A 6,079-nucleotide genomic window follows, 5' to 3' on the forward strand; every position below is an offset into this window, starting at 1 on the left:
GAAACCCTCATTTCCCAGCCCAGGTGTGCCTGTGGTGTTCCCTGGGACAGGATGTGCCTTTGTAAGAGCAAACAGCACCCAGGAGTGTAGAATTTCCTCTAAAGAACTGAAATCAGTGTTCCTGCAGACACACAGGAGTCAGGCAGCCTCCTCCACTGAGGGACACAATGTGCAATTAACTCCTGAGGCAACTCATTAGCTACTAGAAATTAATGCTGCTCTTCTCTTTAGAGGATTGGCTTTTGAGGACAAAGGTGTCCCCATGTCCATCCATGCCCCAAAACTGGATATTGGCTGTTTTCTTTTGTGGTCTGGATGAACTGCTGCTGGGCTGAGAGCTGGAGTTTGAGATCCATCTGTGATTTTCCCATCACTGGAAGGAAGCACAAAGCCCTTCATTTTCTCTGGTTTGTACACAACCCTTGTCTCATCCACTGTCAAGATTTTAAATTATAATACAGGGAGTCCCACCCCAGCCTTCAGTGGTTTTACTGAGAAACTGGTGGGCAGAGGAGCTGTTTCAAGATTTGGGAAATGTTACAGCAGCTTTGGAGAGAGGTTCAAACCCTCTGCCCTAGGTTTGGGGCCTGGCCCAGCCAACAGCAAAGGGAACATCTGTGGCTCTTCCCAGCCCTTCTGCCTGCTAACAATAGACAAATAAAATAATAAAAGCTCTTCTCTTCAAAAGCCATTAAAATAAAATAAAATAAAAACCCTCTGCAAACAATCTGTGTTTCATCTTCTTAATGGCCCCAAAGCCTCCACTTGTCTACAGAAACAATTTCACTCAGCAAGGCATGAGGAATATTCCTTTCAAATGGTGCACCAGATGTTCCAAGGAGACCACTGCACAGTTAACTACCAATAAAAGCAATTCCACAAACTAAATACTCATTAAATAACGCGTGCGCACAGCCCCGCGTCGTTTGCAGATGAGGAATGTGATTTAACCTTTAATGACACCAGCAGGCTGCTCCTGTCTCCATGGCAGGGGTGGCTCCAGCCAGCAAATCCATTGGAGAGGGATTGCTTTGTTTTTGCTAGCTTGGAAATCAGATCCTATAAACTCAACAAGGGCTGAGCCCCTGCCCGGCCGGCCAAAACCCCCGGTGTTGCTCAAGAGGTCGGCGCCGTTTTCCGGTCAATCCCAGCGTGTCCAAGACAAACAGCCCTGTGTCATCTGGGCTCTGTGTCACCCCAGCTCCTCAGGGACGTGCAGGTCACCCTTCTCCACCAGCTCTGCCTGCACAGAGCTTCTCCAGGCTCCCAGGGCTGGTGTCCATCCGTTGGATTTCAGACAGGAGCGCTGGGAGAGTGGCGGAGCCTTCTCAGCCCCCCAAACACCACTCAAGGGTTTGTGACTCGCCCCACCCTCCTGGAAGAGGATGGTTTGGTGTTGGGATTGACCATGGAAAGCTGCCACAGCTCCCCAGGATTTTGCTCTAAGCCAGCTCCGGGATGCTCAGAGGGAGAGAGGGAGGGGGGAAGCAAAGCCCGGCACTCAAGAGCCGCTCGCTTGGACCATGAAGGGGCTTTCCTCTTGTTCGTGCTTAGCTGTGCAGGTTCATTGCCAAGAGGGAGAGGATCCACCCAGATTCCCGAGCCCTGAGCAGCTGGGAGCTCACTGAGGCCAAGGGATGAGCCTGGAACAGCAGCCAGGAGAGGTAGATGGGAGGAGGGAAATGAAACCACTGATGGGAGCTGCTGCCAGGGATGAGGAGGTGTTAGAGATGTCATGCCTGGGGCACCTCTTCCCTTCTGCCCTCCCTGCCCTGTGCTGAAGGAGGCTCCTGACTCATTCCCGCTTTGTGTGTTTCTAAACATTTCCTTTTATACCCAATAATTGCATTTCTGTACCAAAAAGCCCCCTGGAGTGAACAGGCTTCTTCTCTCAAGGCTCCTCTCCAATGCGAGTGGAGAGGCACTAATTGCCCTGTCAGGGTCTCCAGGGCTCTCCTCGGCATTGTCTGCTATCAAAAATGTGTTCTTCATTCAAGCACTTGGCCCAAATATTTCATTTTTAATTACAAGCCAAGACAGAGCGTGAGACAGCCCAGAGCAACAGCGAGAGCTTCTCCCAGGAATGCAGCAGAGACTGGGAAGGGATCTCACACGTCCTGGGGGTGGGAAAAGCCCCAGCCCAACCCTGGTGAGAGGTGCCACCTTCCTGGGAAACAAACCCAGCCCTGCTTTGAGATGCTCTTTGGGGACCATGATGACAACCAAAACAACCAGCAGCATCACCACCACCAGCAGAACCATCAGCATGATAACCACCATAACCACCATAACCACCATAACCACCATAACCACCATAACCATCCAAGCACCATCATCACCACTACCATCACCATCATCACCATCACCATCATCACCACCACCACCACCACCAGCACTACCATCAGCATCACCAACATCACCACCACCATCAGCACCATCAGCATGATAACCATCATAACCACCATAACCACCATAACCATCCAAGCACCATCATCACCACTACCACCACCATCATCACCATCACCAACATCACCACCACTACCAGCAGTACCATCACCATCACTAACATCACCACCACTACCAGCAGTACCATCAGCATCATAACCACCATAACCACCACCCATCAGCACCATAACCACCATAACCATCCAAGCACCATCATCACCATCACCATCACCACCACCACCACCAGCAGTACCATCACCATCACTAACATCACCACCACCATCAGCACCATCACCACCATCAGCACCATCATCACCACCACCATCATCACCATCACCATCACTTCAACCATCACCACCACCATCACCATCAGCAGCACCATGAGCACCATGAGCGCCATCATCACCACCACCATCAGCACCATCACCACCATCATCACCACCACCATCTTCACCATCACCATCACCACTTCAAACCATCACCACCACCATCACCACCATCTTCATCATCCTACCACCACCATCACCATCACCACTTCCACCACCACCACCACCATCACCACCACCATGACCATCACCACCATCATCACCATCTTCATCATCACTACCACCACCATCACCCCCACCTTCAGCACCATGCAGGCAGAACATGCTCCCAGCAGGACCAGGAACAGGACCAGAGCTGCAGGATGTGCTCCTGGCGTGTCTGTGCTCTTGTCAGTGAAGCAGCAAATGCAGAACTTGGCTGCTCCAATTCAGATTTTTCTTTCCTTTGTAATGTTGTGTAGCTGCCTTGGTGTTTAATCCTCATAATCAACAGCAGTGAGAAAGGGATAATTCTCATCTCCTCCCTTTTGCAAACATTACAATCTGCAGGGTGGGACCGGGGCAGCTCTGCAGCATTTCAAGTTAAAAAGACAAAAAGCAGCAAACAGAGGCATTTACCTTTTGGCAAGTAAAAGATGTCTCTAAGGAAGATGGGTTTTAAATCCATAATGTGTGAAAGAATTTAAATTACATACTTACAACTCCAAATATTGTAAGTTGCGTGTCTGGAAAAACAAGAGGAATATCCTTTGTTTATTAAAAAATGACTTTGAGAAGGACCTGGCTGGCTCCTATCTGAAATACAAAGGAAGTATTTCTTACTCTGAGATGTCATCATACATTTATTTAAAGCTTTAATGATATGTTTTGGGACATCATCTGTGCCTGAACATTTCTCCACTGCAGTTGTCTGGAAGAAGGAGCTTTTTTTTCCCCCATCTTTAAATAGTAAATGAGGCCAATTATCTCATGGTAATTCCAAATGGTAATTTGGTTCCGCTGGAGCTGTCAGTGGCCTATCAAAATAGTATTTCCAGGTTAATTTTAGGAACGTATCCACCCCTTCCAGCAGGCTGGAATGAGTTCTGCTGAGCCCTGGGGTGGAAGTGATGCTCACCTGCAGCCCAGGGACCCCGGCTGGGCAGGAAGAGCCACGAGCCAAGAAAGCAGAACAGCAGGAGATGCCCAGGGATGTGTGTGGGAGAAGCTTCAGTGGGATCCCCTCCTCCAGAGGAACTCCAAGCCGTGGATGAGCAGGGAAGCATCACTGTGGCATTATGGAGAACCACTGAGTTGTTCTAAATAATAATAACAGTGATTTTGCATCACAGCCTGTTGGGAGCTGGCAGTCCCAACCGCTTTGGGAAGGATTGTAGCACTTCAATTTATTACAGATTAATGGGATTGATTTATTATTTTTTTGTTTCTTTTTAATTAGCCTCATTAAAAGCCAAACAATCTTCCTGCAGAGCATGCAAACAACAGGGACACGGGCCCAGGCACTGCTGGTTGCTGGTGCCTTTGTCCAGAATTAGTGTTGCAAACCAGGAAAGATTTATTAATGGTTCCTGGGAGAGATTAGCAACAGGGAAACAGCTCAGGGAAGATTAGGAGCCAAGCAAGTACCAGCCAGGTTTTGATGGAGTGCTTGTCAGAAGCTGCTCTTGGAGTTTGAAGTGAGTTCGTGAGTGTCCTCCTCAGGGCTTGCTCCTGGGGATTCCTCCAGGCTTGCTGAATTCTGGGGTTTAACTTCATCTGGGCAATCCTTTTAAAAGTAAGTTTAAAAAAAGGAAGAAGAAGAGTCCTATTGTTAGTCCCAGGCGGTTGCCTCTTATTGGGTTTAGACTGTGTGGGAAGCTGCCAGGTGACCTGGACGTGGAGGGGATGAGGACCAGGGTGTCCCCAGGCAGAGCACACCCCTCTTTGCTCTCCCCTAAGCCACCTGACCGGCGAGCTGGCACTCAATTCCCCCTGTTTGCACCCAATTTCATGTCCTGAAAGCTCCTTCTCTCTTCCTGAGAAGGATCAGCTCTGTGGCTTCCCATCCTGCAGACTCCAACCCAGCACCTCTGAGCAGAGCCCCTGCCCGCCCCATGCTCCCCAAACCTTTCAGTACAGGCAGCACCCTAAAATTTCCCATCTTTACACCCCTGGTCTAGAGCCTGAAGGGATCCAAGCACAATCATTTTATCAGTTTTGTCCCCAAGGGGTACAGAAGGGGGGCACAGCTGCTGTCCCCCAAAGCCAAGCAGTGTGGGGAGCACATCCTTCCCTCCCACTGATCCTTGCTGGCCACAGCAGCACCGGCAGCAGTTTGTGCTTGTAAATCTCCTGTGGAAAACACATGAAATTTGGTAATACAGAAAAAGCAGAGCAAAAATTCCAGAGCAAAAAGCAGAGCAAAAATCCCCAAACCTGAAACCCAAACTCTTCAAATATCAAAAGACTGAGCGATTTTGAAATTGCATTTCTAAAGGAGAGTAAGAACCGTCTTCCAAAGATCAGGAGAACAAGAGGAGAGGCGTGCTTCAGGTCCCTGCAGCCACAACCCAGCCCAGGGGACGGTTTTCTCTCCCCTTCTGGATGAAAGGAGCATCTCGCACTTCAGGACAGATGCTCGGCCAGCAAGCAGCCCCTGCCACTCCGTTTTCCTCAGTCCATCCCATCCCAGCCCATCCCAGCCCATCCCAGGCACTTCCCGGAGCCTCCCCTGGCCGTGCTGCGCACAGAGCCCTGCTCCAGCCAGCTGAGCACATAACCGGCTTTTCCCTCTTTCTGCAGTTTATTTTCTGTTCTCCCTTCAGCACGGTGCCGGAGCCAGGCCGGTCTGGTCACGCTGCCCCGGTGCTCAGCCGGTTTTTCTTGCGTTCCCCTCGGTGCCCGGTGCTCTCCAGGCTGGGCATGGGCAGCCGGGCTCTCCATCCCCGCATCAGTGCCGTGGGTCCCCGCACATCCCCCCGGCCCAGCCGCTCCCGGAAAACTGCAGGGAGGAGTTGCTTCAACTATAGGGTGGTGTTTTTTTTAGGAATTAAGAAAATAAAAGCGGCGTCTGAACCATCTACCAGCGGAGGAGCTGCAAGCCCAGCTCTCTGGGGCCAAAGCCCAGCCGGGCCCTGCCCGCAGACACCCAGCGGGGTTCGAGCAGCCTCGGCCCGTTCCCACACAGACCCCCGGCCCCCCATCCCATCCCAGCGCCCTCCAGCTCCTGCCAAAGCTCTCGCCGGGCCGACTTTCCTCCTTCGGGAGAGGGGACAAAGCCCCCGAAGGAGCTGGGGACGAGGGCGGGCGGGGGACCCGCCACCTGCGCG

The 6,079-nt window shown here is 51.3% G+C and overlaps 1 long non-coding RNA gene across 1 annotated transcript; it reads right to left on the reverse strand.

Moving 5' to 3' along the window:
* Nucleotides 1-3,339: 3,339 nt before the first annotated feature.
* Nucleotides 3,340-5,798, reverse strand: LOC131585914 (uncharacterized). The gene is made up of 3 exons (XR_009279061.1): nucleotides 4,398-5,798; nucleotides 3,889-4,069; nucleotides 3,340-3,787 (listed from the first exon to the last, which is right to left on the reverse strand). It is a non-coding gene; the product is annotated as an uncharacterized LOC131585914 (long non-coding RNA).
* Nucleotides 5,799-6,079: the final 281 nt, after the last annotated feature.

This window comes from Poecile atricapillus, chromosome 17, assembly GCF_030490865.1.
Source record: "Poecile atricapillus isolate bPoeAtr1 chromosome 17, bPoeAtr1.hap1, whole genome shotgun sequence".
In the NCBI taxonomy this organism is placed as follows: Eukaryota; Metazoa; Chordata; class Aves; order Passeriformes; family Paridae; genus Poecile; species Poecile atricapillus.